The sequence below is a fragment of the Pteropus vampyrus genome, unplaced genomic scaffold, assembly GCF_000151845.1.
Source record: "Pteropus vampyrus isolate Shadow unplaced genomic scaffold, Pvam_2.0 Scaffold10, whole genome shotgun sequence".
In the NCBI taxonomy this organism is placed as follows: Eukaryota; Metazoa; Chordata; class Mammalia; order Chiroptera; family Pteropodidae; genus Pteropus; species Pteropus vampyrus.
Window position 1 is genome coordinate 13,578,843 of NW_011888791.1, and position 21,475 is coordinate 13,600,317.

Below are 21,475 nucleotides of genomic sequence, written 5' to 3' on the forward strand. Positions count from 1 at the left end.
TACGTAATGTAGCAACTTTGGACACCAGATCTTCTTCTTCAGAGTTTGTTGTAGTTGTTCATTTAATGACTTTATTGAACAAATTCTATGTTTTCTTTTATAGCTTCTGGACTTTGAGTAATAATTTGAAAGGCCTTCCCTGTTCCAAGGTAAAAAATAAATTTGCCCATGTTTTATTACTTTTATGGATTAAAAAACTTTTGGTAAGACTTCCATTTTGCTTTGTTTGGACTTTAGCCCCACATAAAGCATGAGGTATATATCCCACTTATTTTTTTTCCAGGTAGCTATTTACTGTCTCAATACCATTTATTAGAAAGTCCCATTCCCCCTTCCCCAATTTACAATGACTTCTTTAACATATATTAAATATCTATATGAATTAGGTTTTACTTTTGGACTTCCTGTTTTGTTCTCTAGGTTTGTCTGTTTATAGGCTAGTACCATATTGTTTTAATTATGTTTTGAATTATGTTAAACGAGACTGTAGAAATAATACCCTCATATTTTTCTCTTTTTTCATAGTTTTCCTGGCTCTCCTTGCTTGTCCCTTTTTTCATATGAGGTTTTAGGATCAGCTTGTCTGATTAAAAAAATCTTGTCAGTATTTTTATTTAATTTGCATTAAATTTATTGGAGTGACATTAATTAACAAAATTATATAAGTTTCATGTGTACCATTCAGTAATACATCATCTGTATATTGCATTGTGTGTTCGCCACCCAAAGTCAAATCTCCTTCCATCACCATATAATTGACCCCCTTTATCCTTATCTACCTACCCCCAACCCCCTTTTCTCTGGTAACCACTAAGTTGTTGTCCATGTCTATGTCTGACTTCGTTTTAAAATTTTACATTATTTTTTACATGCTTCTAAAAGTCCCCTGGGAATTTATAGAGGGAGACTCATATGATTGTAGGTCTTCAACATGAATCTCCCTCCACCCTTTCCCTCTGGCAACCGCTAAACTATTGTCTGTGTGGTACATATATATAACGGAATATTACTTAGCCATAAGAAAAGATGGAATACTGCCATTTGTGACAACATGGATGGATGTCGAGATTATCATGCTAAGCGAAATGAGTGACGGAAAAAGTTGAGAACCATATGATTTCACTCATGCGGGAAATAAAATTGAAAGCAATAAATGAACAAAACAAACAAACAAGTGGTTTTAAACCGATGTTCCATGGAATTCTTGGCACTTTAGAAGCAGCATGCTGTGGGGTAAATGCAGTATGGAAAAGCGTGTCTCCCTTTTTCATTTCCCCCAACAGAATTTTTTTTTCTTGTTTTATATCTCGGTCATCTTTGTAACATTTATTTTAAAAAAGAGAAGTTTTTTCAGTTGGAATGGTGTTTGGGAAACTTTGGTCTAGACCAATTTTCTCATTTTATCCAGGAGGAAACAAATGGCAAATAATTACCTTAACCTTCAGGTTTTGAGATTTTGCCACAAATTTAGAAACCAAAAAAGTGGGAGATCACTTTTTAATTTAAGTCAATACAGGGTTAGGGGAACATTCTTCATAATGTAGTTTCAAATTTTACTTTTCCTTTCTTCATGAGTCCTAAGTCTTTCTTGGTTTCCAGTGATTCATGACTGTACTCTACCTTAAGAAAGCCAGTACTAAATCTGTAGTTGATAGATGGTCACGGGGATGGAGAGCACGGCATAGGGAATACAGTTAGCATTAATGTAATGAGTAGGTGAAGGGCCAGAAGAGAGAAAGAGCATTAGGGGGATCATTTTATAAACTATATAAGTGTGTAACCAATGTGTTGTATACTTGAAACTAATTATAAAATAAAATTAAAAAAAAAAGGAAGCCCAGTACTACACATAGAAATTCAAGTTTCTAAAACTAAAGAGAATGATTAGTCACTTTACACAAAGCCAGTGTTCCTATAAATAATGAGGCAAAAATTCTAATGGTACATTCAAAATGGATACTATATCTAAAATCTGCTTACCTGTAATCTTTTAGGATTTCCTTTACGTTATACATCAAAGTGTACTTGCATTGAAATTTCTATGACTGTATATGTATGTATACCTTTAGTTTCAAGTAATAATCTACTATTAGTTTTCAGGAGAAGGGACATGCTGAAATTTGTATTTAAATAAATACGACAAAGTAAATATTTTGTATTTTTTTTATTCTTTGGGAAACTCAGATCATAGTGTTATAAAAAAGGAAAGCCAAAATACATTAAGAATAAAAAATATTATTAATAGCAAAATGGGAAAAAATGCCTTTAATCCTTGGTTTATTTATTTTTTTACATATTTTTATTAATTCCTCTAACTGCTGATTGTCCACTATGTGCTAGACTTTGTTTTTGACACTGAGGATGTAATGGAAAGAAGGGCACAGCCCCTACTCTCAGGAAGCTTATAGTCTAGAAGAAGAGACAGGCAAGTAGTCCAAATTAGGGTGAAAATGTAGAAGGAGAGAAGTGAATGCATTTAACTAATATTAAGGAGGTGGGAATAACAAGACTTGTATCTGTGGTAAAAGGTGAGGAGGATTCAAAGATGACCCCAGGGTCCTGACTTGGACTGCTCGTGGCTGATTTGAGCAGTTTCCTGAAATGAGGAACTGGAAGGGGAGCAGGCTTTGGAAAACTGAGTGCATCAAATTTGGATTTCCAAGGGTTAAAAAATGGCGACATATCATAAGGAGTAAAATACCTAGATCTGGAGAGCAGAAAAGATATCTGAGCTGGTAGTACAGAGTTGGTAGGCTCGGGCATGTTTGGAGGAAATTGAATACATAAAGGAAAACAGAAGAAAATGAGAGCTTGAGTATCATGGACTTGTCATTGTAAAAAATATTCACACTTGCCTTGGTTTACACAATAAACATGTTCCCCCAAAGGCTATGTGGAAGAAAACTTTTATAAAAGTCCACTGAAGAGATTTGTATATTAATGAATCTTGTAATGTGAAGAATACTTTTTTAATACAATTAATATCCTTCCAATTATCTTCTTTAGAAAGATTTTGCATATTAAATTTTCTTAAATCAAGGTATATCTAAATAATATTTCTGTAAAGAGTTAGCAAATCAAACTACATTGGAACTCAAACTACATCGTTGTTTTTATTTTAAAAAAGAAACTTCAAAGAACATGAGAGTCTAAGAAATTCCTTTGAAAATTGTTAGTTTTTGGAGATGGTGAAATTAAGTTTGTTGTTTTTATTTCATTTGTAAAGTTCTCTACCTAGAAGAAATTGGAGGGTATTTTGGAAACAACAGTTTGATGATATCAAGAATAAGAATTTTTTTCCCCTCAACATAACTTAATATTTTTGTTGTTCTTGGAAATCAGAATAGACAGTTTGCTGTGTCCTGAACTCAGCTTCCAGCTAGCCATGTGGCAGTCGAAGCAAAAAAAAAAAAAAAAAAAAAAATCACATTCTGTACTCTATTTGCTCGCCAGCTTTAAAAACATATCAACAAATTGAGAGTATCAAATTCACATGTCTGTTTTTCTATGGCAAGTAAAGGTTATCCCTTAATGTATTATGGGGGAGAGATCATGGAGGAAAAACGTTGCACGGGAAGCACTTTCCCTAGTAGAAATTGCTTAAAACACAGCTTCTCCACTTGATGTGGTGAGAAAAATGAGGATTGATTCACTGAAGTTTTCCTGACCTCCTTACACTCATTTACCTCAAGTTAATCTAGTTTAAAGATAGAATAATATTTACAGTCTTTGGATTTAATTTGGATTAGAAAGGCTTTCCTAGTTTTGGTGGTGGTGCTGTTGAGAGAATTGGGATTCTTAATCATTTAAGTAAAAAATGTATCCAAGTTTCACTGGCTGCGTTGTGCATGATATTTTTAAAAAATGGCAAAATTGGTGTTTGGCGTGCTATCTGAATTTTTATTTAGCTAAATATTTAAGCCCATTGCTGGTCTTGACTGTTATGGATTCTGCTAAAGTCACGTTATTGGATTTGAAAGTGGAAGCCCTTTTCCTTTTTGCATATTTAGTTAAATATCAGAAAATTCTGTAACTAGCAGTGTTGCTCCTACTCAACAGAAATAGATCACATTTATGTGGTGGTGAAAACTCAAGCCCTAGCATTCATAAACCAATTGTTTCAGCATTTTTAGTACGCTACATGGATCAGTTTCTTAGAGGCAGCTAGGTATCAACCCAGACTGACCATATTTCTAATTTGTAAATAATAAATTAATTTTGAACCCGTCTCTGTTAGAGGCACCGAGTTACTGAAAAGTTTAAGGCGAAGCCCCTTCCTTCATGAATTTACAAACTAGTTAAGTGGCAAAAATAAATTCATAAGATACATGAGCTAATTTTTCCCCAAGAGGCAGTGTTTCCAAGAGCTGTATTTTAAGCCTTCTGCTTTTTTCTGTTTTCTGCTTTCCTGTTCCTTCAAGCCTATCAGTATGAGGACAGGTATATCTCCATCTCTAAACTTCTGCACAGTCTAAGCCCTTATTTAAATTCATCTAAGTTCTGGACTTCTCCCTTTGAATGTCCCACACAACCTTGAACTCAAAATATTAGAATGAATTTGTTATCTTCACCAACCCTCCTTTCACTTCTTATTCCATTGTCTGTGTATCTAGTTGCTCAAGACTTAACTATGGGAATCTACTGGATTCTTTCCCACATACTTGATCAATCAATGATACTTGAAATTCTCTTTCCTCTGTCTGTATCACATCCTTTCTGGTCTGTCTACTTCCCCCAGCATCTACATCCACATCCACCATCTGAGCCTAAGCCTCCATCTCCTCATGTGGTTTACTTTGATAGTCTCTTAATTGGTCTTCCTATCTCTGGTCTGGTCTTCTTCCAATTAACTCTACCTAGTAAAAAGTAAATTTAATGATATCATTCATTGCTATTTAAATGCCTTTAATAAGTCCCAAGATATAATCTAAGCTTCTTATCCAGCATAAAAGGTCCTTCTGACTAGCTTCATCTGTACCCACCATGCTCACCCTGTAACAAATTTCTGCCTATTCACCAAAACCCAGCTTAAGCACTAGTTCCTTCAAGAGGCTTTGCTGAACCTCCCTGACTATGTCTGATTTACATGGTCTTTGCTGAGGCTCCAAAAGCCCTGTGTTTACCTCCTTGACAGCACATATCAAACTTAACTAGAACCATCAAGTTACTTATCTGTCTCTGTACTAGATATCAAACTAGATCCTTGAGGACCAGAACCTAGCTTTTAGTGACTGTATAGTCCAGTTTCTAGCACAGCACCTTCCACATAAAAAAGACTCAAATGCCTCTCAGATAAGCACATCCTTATAATGGAAGACTACTCAGCAAGAAAAGTAAACATGCTGGCGATACGTACAACATGGATGTCCCTCTGAATAATTGCGCTGAGTGAGAGAAGACAGACAAAAAAGAGCATGTACAATAGAATTCCACCTCTAAAATTCTAGAAAATACAATTTAATCTGTAGTTACAGAAAACAAATCAGTGGTTGTCTGCAGCAAGACAAGAATGGGAGGGAGGGATAACAAAGGGGATGTGGACACTTTTGAGAGTGATAAATATGTTTATTAATACCTTGAATTGTGATAATGGTTTCACAGGTGTATGCAAATGTCAAAAAATTATCATGTTCTACATTTTAAATACATGCTGTTTATTGCATGTTGAGTATACCTCAGTTAAAAATAGTGCCGAGAGACAGAGGAATGAATTTGTCAATGAATGCCTTTTAACTTTATTGGGACACGCTATCAGGGACTTGGGAAAAGAGTCAGGTTCGTATCTGCTAATAACCATGGTGTTTGACAGTGGAACCATGTGTCTACTTGGGCTGATGGTCCCCACCCCCACCTTACCATCATAGTACTTAACCTGATGACTACTTAGCAGCCGTTCCCTGCTTCCCTGGTGTCAGATTTAATCGTTTGGGATATTGGAAATAACTAAAACCTTGAATCATGGGATTATGGATTATTTTTTAGAAGAAGCATAGAGGGGCTGGGGAAGGGCATACTCCTTGTCCCTGTGGTTGTGGTAGGGCTAAGGGAGGTTTATGAATGTCAGTGATGCCAGGAGCCCCAGGCTAAGTTGGGGGTGCAAGACCTCTGGCCTCTGTGACTCTTGGGGCACAGGAATCTCTGTATTAAGAGAAATGGAAAGTCACATGCTTTATTAGTTCCTAAGAAAAGTATCCTCCAAAACTAAAGCAAGTTCACTCTGTAGTCCGTAAGACCAGAAATACCCTCCTCCAATATTTTTCTTAATTCCTCGATATCCTCTAAAATCCTCTCTCAGGAGATACTTTAATTTCATAATAGGAAATGAAGTTTAAAATTGAAAACTTAAAAGAGTAAATATATTTGTAATGATTAATTTCAGTTCAAGTTTCAATAATATCACATGTTGCTGTTTTTATTTAGAGAAGTTATAAAGTAAGAAGATACATAATACTTGAGTTTGGGAAAGGAGAGAGGCCTCTCACAAATGTGAGAGACAGTAGAAGCAAAAAGACAAATTTTTAAGATGTTGTAACTTTGCCAGCTCTATTATTCTTTATTTTGTACTGACAAATAGAAGGTGGGTATGCCCTATGTCACCTCAGAAATCTTGACTCCAGTAGAGGTGACTAATATGCCTAGGTGCAAACAAAGGTCAGTGAGTGGTCGTTAAAGATACACTTAGCCATCTATAACAGACTGGAGGGCATGACAGCCAGAAAAGCAATTTCAGACATTAGTTCAGTCATGTAGGCATATTTCTTGATTTTCCTCCATAAAATATAGTGAACTCAGAACTGAGAACTCTGGAAACACAAAAAAAGTATTTAATCCTATGGTCTTTCCATACCCACAAGAAGCTTTAAGTTTAAATAAGGACAAGAAGATATATGCAAATGAGAAAACAAAAGAACAGAAGCAGAAGAATCAGAAAAAATAGAAACATCTGCAGAATATAGAAACATCTTCCTAAGTGATTTCTCCTGTCAGAGTGCAAACAATATTGTTCAAGTTTTTCAGTTGAGCAGAGCCATATGGGGTTAGCCTGGGAGGTGATTCCTGGCAGGATTCTTAAGGAAGAGAGACATGAGTTGACGTTGATGATCTATGAAGACTTCTGAGCAGAGGGAATATAGAGGTAGGAACAAGTGACTCTGTAATTCTCTGGAAATGTGAAATGTGATGAGAATTAGATACTGCTGAAATGTAAGCCAGAAATGTGTCAAGAGGATAGAGTCAGAACATGAGCAAGAAAAAAGAAGAAATCACGAAAATTATCATTGATTTAAAAAAAAAAAAACATTAATAGGACAAAAGTAAAAGATAAATGTAATTAGCACGAAAAAGGAAGAGGGGAAAAAAAGAGATGGAACACTAGCCTTTGCTGATAATTTGTCAAGTAATGGTTTTTCATATGAAAACAATGATGGTGATTTTAGGTTTTTCTTGTGTAGAGGTTTTGGGCAAAACTCAGAATTAAGCTAACTTTTTTAAAAGACTGGTTATTATTAACAAAAGTAAGATCGCGGTGATGGTTCCAGGGAACTCAGTACTGTATACTACAGGGAATCTTCTGAAATATTAAAATCTGTTACATTGCAAGAATAACCAGAACTTAGAAAATCCTGCTGAAGAAGGGGCTAGGAAGGGAACGTGTGCCAGGCTAAAGAACAAAATGACTTACCTCTTAGTGAAATGTTCGAAAATTTTAAAACAATTTTGTTTCACCAAGAACTCTGAAGCAAAGTTCCTCACAGTCCCTCTCAATACTCAGCTCCCCCAACTCCATCCCACCCCCCCAACCACCACCTTCACCTCTGCTTTGAGATTGTCTTTGGCTTCCAACCTGTCATGATGTATGTACCAGGGCACATTGTAAAATAATTTGATGTTCATTTATGGAGAGGGAAAACATTTCCTAAATCTTCTTTCCAGGCCACCTGTAAACCAGTGACAGGGCTAGCTAAGTAAACAGGAAAGCCAGCATCCTCTGTGTCAGAAGCCAAACACACAAGAACTGATCCTCTGGGTAGGTGGGACAGTCATGTTTGAACATCTGCTTTTCTTAGCCTTTCTTCTCCCTTCTCCTTCCTTGGTGTATAAAGTCCTTAACTTTCTTTATTCACATGTGAGAAAAACTTTATTTATTAAAGAAATGGAAGTAGCTCTGGATGACTTGAGCTCTAAAATTTTGGAATGTATGGAGAAGGGGTAGAAAAAGAAACCAACCAGGTCATTGATTAAAGAGCATGCATAAGAATACAATATAAAGGGATAAGCATTTTGGAATTCTTTTTAACTAAGAAAATATTTCATCTTGTTGATAAATATTGGATATGTATGACAAAGGAGTTAACAGAGCAGGTGTATTTTAAAATTGCCTGCAGTAACAAGAAAGGAAGGAAGAAATCCACCTATCATTGCATGGGAAGAGTCAATTTGAACCTCTATATTTCACTCCATATTCCTGAGGTGCAGTTACTTTTTCGCTATGGCACAGCCCTGGCAGAAGAATCCAACTTGTTAAAAGTGTTAAAAAAAAAATCTCTGGCATTTCCTGTTGGTTAGAAGCTGTTTGGTTTTCTGCATTACTATTTTGTGTTATCATTGGCCAAGCACCTTTGCTGGTTAGAAAAATACTGGTGCAAATTTTACTGGAGAGTTGGGAGTAGAAGCAATAAAAATTCTCAATTTCCCTTTTAAAAACTTAACTCATTTATCCAAGTGGAATGAATACAGAGGACAAGAGATTTTAAATTTCCCGTCCATCTGGGTACAGCAGTGTATTTTGACTCCAAGCACAATAAAACAACCTTAGTTGCTGGTGGTATATGACATAATGACCCAAATATGTTTTTAAAAAATCATTTATTGCTGTACATAAACAGCGAAGTTAGCGCAAGGGATGATAAAATAACACGGGTAATTCTTCCTTTAGCTGGGAACCATTGGCGGCCCATTAGGATTCCAGATGTAGCTGTGTGTGCTTTTCCATTTGTTTTCCAATGTCTAGTGCTTATGCCCTTGGTACCTTGACGGTACTTGTCAGGCATGTTGGCTTTTCAGCTTGAGGTCTTCCTTGGAGAAACACACTGATCAGGCTCTGGGCTATAAAGCACGCTATTGTCTTGGGCCCAGTTTGTTGAGAATATAAGACCCAGGGCAGCCTCCTGCCAAAGGTCAAATACCAGCTTGACCAAAGTTCCTCAAGTCAACACTGGACCTCCAGACAAGAGATACTTCAACTCTTCCTGAAGAAAAAATGTTTTTATATTTTTATCACTCTGTAGTAGCAGAGTCATGGTAGAACAAATAAGCTGAAATGTATTTTGATAAATATTTATTATGGTTTATTTTGGGAAAAACAGTTTATAGGGCCAGAAGCTTATAGATAAAAATAAATAAATAAAACTTATTCCAACATTTTGGGCATTTAAAAAAGAAGTAATCCCCCAGCCCAAGAGATGGTCTAATAAGCAATAGTGGAGGGTATTAGTTGTTAAATTGTACAGATAATCATTGTATTTTAGGTAGAGAAAGAAAGCAGTTAAAAATAGAACCATAGCTAATTTAGCAAGTGCCCTGACTGCCAAAAATGCATGGCTGAAATCAGGTGGGTGTTTCTTTATGAGTCACTTAGCCAAATGTAAAATTTATAGCCCAGTCTTGTACAGACTCTAGTGAAGATTCAGAGCATCAGTTTATTACAGGGCTACTATTAAGGATGCTTAAAATCTCCCAGCTTTACACTCCTCACCCCAGGGGTCTAGCTTTAGCTAGTTATGGTTGTGCCTGGCCCAAATGCTCCTACTAGACAGGGATTTAAGTATTCAACAATACAGTTAGGCCCTTTTTGTGGAGCTGACTGCTCTTTCTGCTGGGGAACTCAACTCACCCCTCCTGTGTCCAACAACAGCAACTTCCCTTTGCTTCTTACCACTTTTCACCTGTGCCCTGGCTTAGCCAATAGAAGGAAATAATACATAATAAAATAAAATAAATAGCAGATGGTAAAGTGTACTCTGGGATGAATAAATTATAGTCACAAAGGGGAACAGTGAGTTGTTGGGTGTACACTGCTGTATTTGTCGCTGACATACAGGATGCTCAGCACAATGACCTCAACATGTACCAGGCCCACCACCATTAATCACTCCACATAATTCAAGCCAGAAATTTAATGAGCCCAAGGGATCAGTGACCCCTTGGAGTGGGAGCTGAGAAAGCGAACTAGAGGCAAAATACAAAATATGAAAGTAGCTCCAGATAAGATGGCAGTGGTTTCTCAGTTCCTAAGAAACTCGAGTAATTTTAGGTGGACTTTATCCCTTGTGGAATCAAATGGAGTACAATCATCTGGAGAGCTATGTCCTCGTGGTGGGTGCATTCTCTTTAATAACTAATAATTATTCCCCCATGATATCACAGTGTCATTTAGGAAACTTTTCTAAGTCGCTAAATGGATCACAGTGCTCGACCTTTTAGAAATTGCATGGTTTATCAAATTCATTATCAAAATAAACCATGGAATACCTGTAACATTGTTTCTTTGACAACTTTGGGATTTTTTTTTCAGGTTTTAAAACTTATTTGCATTCATAAAAATTGTGCATTCCAATAATTAAGATCATTTGAACAACAACAGCAACAACAACAAAATGGCACTCTGACTAAATTGCATTTTACAGCCTGCAGGACACCTTGGACCAGCTTGGTTCTTACCCTGGGTTTCACTGTTGTCCCACTCAGCTTCTTTCTTCACCAACACGCAAGTTCTTTTCCCTCCCTGCCAGCCAGACAGGCAGATAGATGAGAGAGGCAGGTGTGACCTTCCTTCGTCATCAGTTCTTTGATGTGAAAAGGGGCAGCACAGTCATTTAAACTTGATCCAATCTCTTTGCCTCTTATGAAGTTAAACAGCTAAAAGAACTAAAATAAGAAAACAATGCTTGTGGAATGTACAGTGCATATTGGCGGTTGGGTACCTTATTACGATTCGCTTGCTTTCTTCTGTTCAGTTGTTTCTTTTGAAGGCAGTGGATTTTTCTCTTGCGTTTCTATCTTCTTCAATTTCGACTTCTCGAATTTCTCAATCTCGGCCATATTGGGTTTGTCAGACATAGTTGCAGAGGAAGCAGAGACAGGCACGCAAATGAATAGCCTTCAGTCTGCTCAGTGGCTGCCACAGAGTGCCATATTTGGGATTTAAGTGTAATTTGTATTAATAAAAATTTTTTTCAGTCTGAAAAATTTGGCACTCTCCCAATCTTTATTTATCTATCCATGGTACCCTCTTCTCAGTCAAGCTACATTTCTTACTATATCTCTAGACTAAGGGAATAAAATCGCATTTATATCTATCAATATCCTCTGAATAGTTCCATCAATAAAGGGTACCAAAAAAAGAGATGGTTAGAAAACAAAAGTAAATAAATAACAAATTTAGTTTCTTATAGACCCAGTTTCTGGTAGGCCCTGGAGTGATGCATATTAGGTGGAGAGACGCTGTTCCAGTTATTGTACATCCATTCATCCTTTTTCCTTGTTGCTTCATTGAGTTCTTCTCACAGCATCTTTTATTTCAGTTTCCTCAGAAAATATATTAAGATGAAGACTTTGAGGTGGAAATAGCCCAAATGTCCATTGACGGATAAATGGACAAAAAAAAAGTAGAATGTCCATACAATGAAATATTATTCTGCCTGAAAAAGGAAGAAAATCCTATCATGTGCTACAACATGGATGAACTCTCTGGCCATTAAGCCAAGTGAAATAAGCCAGTCACAAAAAGACAAATGGCGTATGATTCCACTTCAGATATTTAAAGTAGTCAAAGTCACAGAAATAAAGTAGCAGTTGCCAGGGGCTGAGGGAAGGGGAAATGGGGAGTTAGTGTTTAATGGGTATAGAGTTCCAGTTTTGCAAGGTGAAAAAGTTCTGGATATTCATTGTAGAACAATATGAATATACTTAACACTACTGAACTGGTCACTTAAAAATGATTAAGATGGCTAGGTTCGTGTTATAAGTTTTTTTATACAATTAAAAGAAAAGATGAAGACATTGGTTATATTTCCTTTACCTTTAGTATTGATTAGAACAGTCCGCTGGTGTTCTAGTATAGTAAGTCACATATATCATTACCAATTAAAATTTTATAATAATTATAAGTATAATTCAATTATAATTACAATTATAATTTTGCTATTCTTGTTTTATCTATTTCTCCACCCCTTTTTTCTGGTATATTAAAAACAATGAATGGATTAGTTTTAATTATAGACTTGGCACTTACTTCAGAAACTCAGAATGTGTTGTTTAAAGATCTAGCTACATAAAAATAATATTTGTGATTTAGATGAAATATTTTCTGTAGACCTTAATTTCTTCAAATATAAAATTCAGATAGCTATACAGGAAAAACTTCGGGGAAGGTCTGTGATTAAAGGAATAGGGATGTCGAATGGAAATGATCAAACCCTTATGACTAAATTTGGTACTGCTTATGAGGTGCTAAAGAGTGGAAGGCTAAAATGTTTAATTTTCGGAAGTGAGAATTCTATAAAGAGAACATATTCGTCTCTTCTGGATATAATATGAAGTAAAATCTTTTTTTTTTTTTTTAAATGCGGTTGTCGTAACACTACTGGCCGGCGAAGAAAAAAAGTAGTCTGGGATCATCTACCGACCAACCGGGTGACCTTAGTGAGTTACTGCACATTTCAGGGACTTAATATCCTCATATATGAAATGATGGCTTTGAAAAGGATAGTTGCTAAGGTTCTTTCCAATTCAGAATCCTGTGATTTGAGAGTAGGAGTGAATATTTTACCACAAAAGATTTCAGTAGATTAAATTTATGGCTGAATTTACTCTAGCAAAGGCCTTAGCTTTCGATATGGTTGTCAGTATTCATGGGTTATGAAAGTCGAGACATCATCTCATATCTCAGCCATCATGAAGTGAAAAAGAACCTACGATGCAAAGTAACCTGTATGTTAGTGTAGAATAGTTGCCAAAACATCTTTGTAAGGCTTTTTATTAAAGTTTTATAGAGGTTGATATGATAAAACAATATTTTACATTCTAGACTCATTTTATATTTTAAATTTTTTAAACTTAAAATGAAAGTAATATATAATTAAATAATGTGAAATAAGGAGTTACTTGGTTACTTTGAACCAAGGACTTTTTTAGAACAGGAATTTCTTCATTAGGGAATTTAAGAGGAAAAAAACTGTGTGGGAAGTATGCTTCGAAGGTTGGCTGCAAGGGTGTAAACTGTGTGATTGTAAGAAACATTGTTCATACCTTTCAAGTGCAAATGTTCTTCAGATAGTCCGTATATTCCATCTATCTGATTTTGTCTTATGCAAAGTGTCATGCCTTTCTTTAATAAGCATGTGCAGAAAGGCTTGCTGCTTGGGAGGCTCTGGGCTGTTGGAAAGTAGCTCCATGTTAGAGTCCTGTGGAAAACAGGGAAGAAGGTGGAGGAGGAGCTTAAAGGATGCGAATCTTTGGAGACTCCATTTACCTTCAACATTCTGGAGGTGAACTTACATGATCGAGGGAACAAAGGAAGTAGAAAGGTACCATTTGGCTTGGTTTGTGCTTTCTAACAGAGAACTCCCTGGTTGAATAAATTCTTCAAAACAAAGTTGGATCAGACTCTCAATCTCTAGTTACCCCTGCTGAAATGTTGGATGGTTGATTTCAACTACCTTGGGCCACCTGGTGCTAATTTAACCACTGAGATTTAGAGATCATTGACCAAACCCAGAAAATCCAGGACCTTCAGCTATATTCAACTTGACCAACTAGGAATTTCTGTGGTTATAAACACTTATCAATAAATACATATGAAAGGTATGAGGCTCTCAGTCTGTCACATCAGTCACCATGGATGTCCATTTTCTCCCTTCCTACTATGTGTCCTTTCTGAACCCCAGTACTATGTCAGGAACATAATCTTCTATACCAAAAAAATTCATCATTAATACTAATTTCTTAGTTTCCACTAGATTTATCCCTGGAATTTTGTCTAGGAGAGAGAGAGGAAAATAGTAATATCTTAGGAAATTAATCCAGGAAAAAAACAGGAAAAAAATGTAAATATAGAGTAAGTCTTTTTCAGTGTGGATTCAGAAAACATTTGCTCCCAAGATGGAACTCATGAAGATGTGGCAACTAAGGGATTATTCAAACGGTGATATCCCAGGTATAAGAATATCAAGACTAACTGAGAGCTAAAACGAGACCAGGGGCTCAGAAAAAGTATTTGAGAGGAAGATAAATGACTTTCAGGGAGGGAGATGCTCCTTTTAGCATAGGGATGCGATCTAGAAGTATTGCTCTAACACGTTAATGGAAATGTGTCTACAGAGAGCTGGATGGGCTTCGACCTCAAACTATGAGCAGTTAAAAATGTGCTGTTTAAGTGGCTCTGACCGTGCCAATTTTCTTGGTAAATTTGAGTTAATGACATTTGCCTATTCACTAAGTTTTGTGCAGTAACAACAGTGGGCTGTGTTTCTTGAAAGGAAAATACTGTGCAAAGTGGTGGGACCATTCCTCTATGTTACCCTCCTTGTATTGCAGATGGCTAAGAATGGCTTCTTGTGCTCTATCATTTTTGAAGATCTCAGTTAATAGAAATTACGTTAACTGTCTGAAAGGGAAAAATTAAACCGTTCTTTTAAATATTGCTATTCATTGAGTTCCTCTCGGATCCTTAGGTTAATTATACACTGTTGATCTCGTTCCATAACACGGTTTCTGAATGGAAACCCCAAACATGATATATTCTCCTACTTGAGGAATATTAACTCCAAAGAAGGATTATAATGTGGAAATATTTTGGAGAAATAACACATGTAACTCTGCTGTTCCTGTTACTCTAATGTGCTGGCAAGCACTAGTTAGAATAATTGGCGAGGACTAGCAAGAAATGTTATATAGACTTAGGAAAGCTACAAAACTGTCCCACTGGAAAGGTAAATATGTCATGTTTTGTATCCAGCAACAATAATTGTAACAAGAATATCTGAGACTTTCCCCTGGGCTTTACACCATCTAAGTGATTTTCTTTAAAATTTTAATTTTCTAATGCAATCTTCTCTCTCCTTCTCCCTCTTTTTTGTTGGGAACCAAGTTGAATGTATCATTGTGAACTAAAATGCTCAAAAAAAATATCATTTTACTGAAGAAATGTTATCCTATAATTTAAATAGTTCTTAATGTTAGAAAATATTTTAATGTTATTCGTTCAGACATTTAAGTATCTATCCAGTGGTATAATGGAGGTTGACTTAAAAATTTATGGTGGCCAAGACCCTCAGTCATTGTTTCTTCAAGAACATAACATCTCGAATTAGATAATATTCAAATAATTTTTTTAGTCATTTAACAGTTACTACTGGCACATCATTAAAAAAAAGCATCATTAACTTGCCATTGATTTGTCCTTTTTTTTTTTTTAATATCATAGTCAAGTTGAAGCAGAAATAAAGTTCTTAAGTAAGGGAGGAATAGCACTAATGAAAGTGTTAGAAGAGTCAAAAGCAAAAGTCCACAGACAAGAAATGGAATTTGAAATGACTTGAGTAATTTAATTTTACTTTGAATGGTGTTAAACACAGAAACATCCCTCAAGAATATTCCTTTGCTCTAATTCTTCATTATAATTATTTTCCCTCTCAACTACTATTAGTATGCCAAGGTTGAATTAAAAAATAAAAAAATGTACACTATTAAATAGACTTGTCTGGGGGCACAAGAAGTATTTATTGGTTACTTTTCATAGGAAAATCTCTATACCAAAAAAAATGATCTTTACAGATATTTGGGAGTTGGGATAGAACATATCACTTCAGTAAAACTTGAAAAACTTAGTGTTTTAAAGTTAAAATATTAAAATATTTTCTCAGCATAGACACTAAAAGTTATTAATATAATGTAATTATGTATTGTGTAATTATGTTTTAGAAGATTTAATCAATTGGTATTTGAAAAGGTTTATAGGTAAAGTTTTTAGAAGATTACGTTTCTGGAATTTTTTATACAGTGGAATTTCTGATGCTACAGTAAATTAAAAAGTTGGATGATTTTCATGTGATATCCTATTTCACTAATACAGAACAACCTTGAACCACACTAGAGCAATAATTACTTAACCTAAATCAGAGACCAAGCCAGGCCAAACAGCTGTTTTCATTTTGTTAGGAGATCCATTTGATTTACTCTTTTAGTCAGCTTTCATTACTGTAGAAGACAAAACTTCACTTGAGTTTTTAACCCTGAATTCTCTGCCTTGTTTGCTGCCTGCTATAAAATTGCATGGTTGAGCTGCCGCAGCCGCCGAACGCGCTCAGGAGCTACTGTAGTATTGTGGGAGGCTCCACTTCAGCCCGGGAAAAGCGGAGCTTCATGAAACCAGATAAAATCTGCGTCCTTCCCACTGCCCTTTAAAAAAAGCAAAACAGAGCAAAACTGGTCATCATTATTCCAATTCTAAGAAAAGTCTTCTGGAGTGAATACCTGGTTTGGATTCCTAGAGTAGCAAAAACAGTTATCTAACAGTTGTCACCAGCTGTGTCATAGAGCTCAACCATCTTGGAAACTAGGGGAAGAAATGTCAGAGACTCAGAAATAGGAAATTTGAATTCAAATGTGAGTTACTGGTAGCTAGATACAGATGTATCAGGTATTAAGTCATTACCCCTAAAATTTATCTCTTACATGCTATAGTATGTCCTCTGTTAAGTTGTGAAACCAGTTTTCCTAGAATTTCCAGAAATGAGGATACACCAGTATTTTGTGGTTTGTATTATGACTTTTGTCATTCCATAAGCATGAAATCCCCACTCTCCCCAGTGAAATTAAGGCAAAACAATATCGGGACCTTGTGACTTCATGGAAAGAGTAGCTTAAACCATTTCTTGAGAATGTTGTCACTTAGGGGAAAAAAATACCTTGGAATTGTTGGCGTTGATTAAATCTGGTTTTCTCTTCTCTCAAAGCAATCTGTATCAGCTCCTTAAATAAACAGAACCTGGCAAGACAGTAGGTTTTCTGTGGCTACATGGATTGGCATAAATAGAATCAACGACATAGAGACAATTATTTGATAAACTCTGACATATTTCTGCCATTCTACAGATCTGCATTTCTTAAATACATTTCTTCCAGATTTTTTTAGATCTCTTTGAGAATAAAGAGGTTTTTTTTCTCATCATAAATACCTTTATTAAAGGGTAATCATTTTGACATAACCCAGGGAACTACAGTGACTTTTTTTCTAGCCAATTCCTAACAGTGTTGGGGAAGAGCCTTACTGAAAATAATTGAAAACTAATAGTATATAGGAAAAACAAAGATTATTCCAGTGGTGCAACAGAATCTACAAAGGGTCATGAATTGCTTCTTGGATGTTAGCAAGACACAAAGAGAGAAAGGTGGTTGAAGACTGCTTCTTTATTTAGGAAATCTAGTCTTTAGGAATATGGTTGTTATTTTCTGGATGCTTTCCTGTTACCTAAAACATAGTGGATTACGTCTGGGTTGGCTCCCAACCCCCCTGATGAAGTGTAAGTGACAGTATGCCTGGCCTAGGGCTTCTTTCCTTTGCTTCAGGTTCTGGTATTGACCACTTGGTTCTGTCCACAGCAGTTTGAATTTATGTACTAGTCTTTTTATTGTACTTCTTTTTTCCCTTTTTTCTTTTTTTCTCCTTTTTCTTTCTTATTTCTTTTAAGAAGCTTGAACAGGAGTTGCTAAAATCACATCTGCAACAAGAAAATCAAGGGAGCCCAGGGCTGAAGATCTCTATCTGAAGTTTACCCTTTTCACAGTCATTTAATAAAATATCGACATTTGCTAACAAGTTTGTCCTATAAGAGTGAGGAGGAAGCCAGATGAGAAAAGGTCTCTTTAATATGAAGAAATATGAACTTTAGACTTTTTCTGGCAGATCTGTAGAGTATATGTGTTTATATGTTATCCTATTTAAACTATTGTAAGTTGTTTCCCACTTGGCATTGAAACAAATATTTTAGCTTTGTGGAAGGCCGAATCTGAACAAAAATCAATTTGCTGGTGTGATAACTGCATTAACTGTCAGCAGGGCATTAACAGTGTATCTGAGGGCAAACCTCAGGCCATTATTGCCATTATCACCATCAATATCTACAAGCCAAACCAGTAATAATAATAATGTCTTATATTGTATTGCTTTCTATTGTTTCAGAATTACTTTCATGTATTTTATCTCACCTTATTCTCAAAACAACATCAAGAATTAGGTAAGAGTGAAACTATTATTTCTGTTTTAGATGTGAGCAGAGTGAGATTCATAAAAGTTCAGTGACTTGCCCACTGTTCATGACTGGCGAAGGATTTTTCTGATATCCAGGTTCTCTCTACTACTCTATATTGTCTGGAGTAGTATAGTTCTGTCTGGTCTTAGATTTCATTAAATATTTTGTCTGCCACTAATTTTTTAAAAAAATACTCATCTTGCTTTTAAGCCTTTAGAGTTTTTAAAAAATTCTATTAAGTTTGACAGTGTTGATTTCAAATATAGTTATGTATTCAGTGTAGATTTTTTTCACTTATTTGCAAACTAAATAACTGCTTATAAATTGAAAATGTTAAATTTACAAATGCAAAGTGTTTTTAAAAAATTATTCTTGCTCATGAAACACAGTAAAAACTTTTTTCCCCCATTTCCGAAGCTAGATACGTGTACATAAGGAAATTAATTAGTCACAGAATGACAAAAGATTAGAAGTATTTAAATTTCTAATCTATCGCTTAGTTGTATGAGTAGCTTTGCTTTTCCTGTTTAGACCAAGTACAAACGATCCAGAAAAAGAAATATGCCAACAAATATATACGTTATAAATAACAAAGCTGTTGGTCTGTTTAAAAAGCAACATTATTTTATTCCTTTAATAATCCTTAAAATCCAGTAAAGATTTATCTTCATCCAAAAGGGTAAATGTATTGAGAGACTCGCCTTACTTTTTATCTAGAGGATTATGCCGACCTCATCTGAAGAAACCATGTGCTGAAAGTTGAATTCGTTTTGCAACATGCTGACTATGGTGTATGAAGAAGATACCAGTGACTCACTATATTAGTGGGGTGTGGTGTTTAAAAAGTGGATCCAGTCATGGGTTTCATAGAACCATCCACACACTGCCCTCAGCTGACCCTACTTGGAACCAATGGCACACCCATGATATAGTTGACAGGGATTAGGATGCAATTTTTGTCCTGTGCACAAGAGGTGTAGGGTATGTACAGCATCAATATAAAACAGATGACTCAGTTATAACACAAAGCACAAGAGAGAATAGGACTGCCCCACAGGTCAGATTTCCATTAGCAAAGCTAAGCATTGGAATGAAATGATGGATTAGTTCAGTTAGGCAAAATCTTGCTTACTCACTTTGCCCAAATTAGCACATTTTTTTGTCCTCAGTGATCTGGATAATTACTTCATTTCAATTACCGCCATCCTCTATTTGAGGAGGCCTGGCCTTAGCCACTAATTAACATGGCCTGAATGGCAATTTGTCAGTCCAATTCAATTCAACAAATAAATTCATGGAGCACCTAGTATATGTTAATTACAATGATATGTTTTGAAATTCAAAGGTGAATGAAACGTGATTCCTGTCTCTCAGGAGCTCACAGACAATGCCGGCAGAGAGGAAGCAAACTCTTACCACCACTGTAGTACAGTGTGATAAGTGCTGTGTTAGTGTTAGGGCGGGGGAGACAGTGTTTTGTGAGAGCACACATAGAAAAATTGTTGGTCAGAAGTCAAGGAAGTACTGTTTGAATTAAGTACACAAAAGTAAATAGTATTCTGGAGTTCAGCATTCATTATTTACATTTGAGACTGTAAATGCCAAATAGAGAATTAATGCTTGTGCATACAAAGGCAAAGATAGTTTTAAGAAAAAGTTACCGATGAATCAGCAGATAGAGAAAAGGGAATCCATTGTTTTTGAAATTTCTTGGCTGTTGCTAAGGTAAGTTAGCTCTCCTAACAGAGGAAGTAACTTTGAACTCTTGACCAAAGGTGCAGGGAAATAGGATCTTTTTAAACACTGATTATTTTAAAGGTCCCTCTTGAACTTTAGAGATGGAGCACCAATTTAAAACAAACACACCATTCTTAAAGCAGCACATGGGTGCCCAATTGTGCCCTAAGGCTTTTTCTTCCATTTAAAAATTCAGTCTGAAGTTTTCTGGCAGCACAGAAAAGTCCCTACATAATAATCCATGCTAAAGAAAAGGTCAACTTTTGGAATAAAGATTGACAGTAAGACCCCTTCCAGAAAACCAATTGCAGCAAAGATTGTTACAGAATGTCACTCAGGTTTCACCAGAAGAGCAAACCCCTCCTAGAGATGTGTTCGGCTCTCTGGTAATCACAGTCATCAAGGGCAATGTTTGAGAGGTGGGCTGGTGCCCTGAAGAACTGATACTGGACAAGGAAAAGGACCCTATAGAAAATAGCCTTGAATTGATCATCATGCCTGCATCAACGGTTCTATGACATTATCTTCTAAAACCTCTTCCAGTTTAATAATTATATGCTATTGTTTTTATACTAAGAGATAAATGTTGACTAACAAAAGCATTTGCTTGGAGTAGTTTGTCTAGAAGTGATTTGTCCCAATCCATTCATTTTCTCTTTCCTTTACAGACAACATTCATTTTCAGAATATTTCAGCAAAGTCAAAGTTTGTTCTCTGAGACCACAGCACTAAGTAAAGGGTAGTAGCTCAGATTCCAGATTTTATTAAGTCATGATTAGGGTAATGTTTTAGGGGAATTAATTGGAAATGTGTCCAGAGGCCAAAGATCTGTGAAAACTCAAAGCAAAAAGTACAGACAGAATGAAATAGTAGTAATCTAAGATAGAGGTAATAAGACTTGGTACTAAGATGGTAGTAGTTGAAAAAAAGTGAAAAGAAAATAAAAGAAATATAAAAGGCAGGAGGGACCAGATTAAGAAACAATTAAATGTAAGTGGAATAAGGTATAGGACAGAGTTGGAGTGCTGGTCACGGAAATGGCCAAGTGGAAAAGTTAAAAAGTGAAAATAATTTGAGGAGAAAAGGGGAGAAAGATGAAGTATTGGAAAGATGGAATGTTTTCTGACCTTCTCAGGCAGGCAGAGAGGGAAAGGTCTTCCTTACGTACGTGGTAATAACAATAAAAATGTAGTCTGCTAAACTCAAGACTCAAGTGACAGGGTCTTACATGGAATTGACCTTCAGAAACTATTTTGTTTTGGAGTATTGAACTGCCTTCCCTGTCCCTGTTCTTCTCATTGTTGTTCTACATCGATAAATATTTTGTTCAAATTGAACATAGTCTTATTTTTTAAGGAACGTTTAAAACCACATCGTGTTAGATTTTTAATAACGGAAATATACAGAATCTCTTTCCTAATGTGATC

At 35.8% G+C, this 21,475-nt stretch overlaps 1 protein-coding gene and 1 pseudogene across 3 annotated transcripts in view; one reads left to right on the forward strand and one right to left on the reverse strand.

The window, feature by feature from the left end:
• SLC25A21 (solute carrier family 25 member 21) overlaps window positions 1-21,475 on the forward strand; it is a 437,307-nt gene that overhangs the window by 113,655 nt on the left and 302,177 nt on the right. The window lies entirely within an intron of this gene.
• LOC105303310 lies at window positions 10,987-11,204 on the reverse strand (annotated as a pseudogene).